Genomic DNA, 826 nt, shown 5'->3' on the forward strand with positions numbered 1-826 from the left:
GTGACTACTTCTTCCTAAGGTATCAACTCACCCTCCACCATTTTCCTTTACAGGTACAGACATGGCCAGTATAGGCTTAATTTTCACCATCACTGTAGAGTGGGCAGAGGCCAAAAAGACATACACCCAGTCCTGGTTCTGTCACTTCGTCCAAAACACTGCTCAACCTCCTGTTCCCAAACACCAACCATAACTAACTCCTGGAGTTGTCAGATCATATCTCTCCACTGCCCAAAACCTCCACTGACTCCCATTGAACTTAGAATAAAATTCACTTTATTTACTATGACCATGTCTTAGGTGTCATCTCTAACCCCTCTATCCTGTTCACCATGCCCCAGTCACATTGCTCCTCCCTGTTTTTCACACAAGCCTGCTCCAGCTGGACCTACTCTTCCCTCTGTAGGGAATGCAATCTCTCAGATATTCACAGAACTGTTTTCTTCACTTAGCTAAAGTCTCTTCAAAAGGCCCATCCCAGGGAAGTCTCCCCAGTCCCTTATATGAAATAGCATAATACTTCCTCCTTTGTTGCATTGGTCTTCACTTCTCAACTTTGATATTTCATTATATTGTTATTTTTGAATTCTCAATGTCTACTCTTCCCTACTCCATGCAGTGCCTTCTACCTATAACTTGCTATTGTCATATGCTACATTTCCGGGCTGACGCTCATAGAATTCAATTGCCTACAATTACTGGATAAGTAGTACTGGAAAATTATCTCTGAAAAAATAATCCAACCTCATTATATTGGTTATGACTTTGTAATTGATGGAAAAAGAAACAAGCATTTGAATGAGCTTTATAGTTTTCCAGATTGTTT

Source organism: Propithecus coquereli, unplaced genomic scaffold (assembly GCF_000956105.1).
Source record: "Propithecus coquereli isolate 6110/MARCELLA unplaced genomic scaffold, Pcoq_1.0 Scaffold204, whole genome shotgun sequence".
Classification (NCBI taxonomy): domain Eukaryota; kingdom Metazoa; phylum Chordata; class Mammalia; order Primates; family Indriidae; genus Propithecus; species Propithecus coquereli.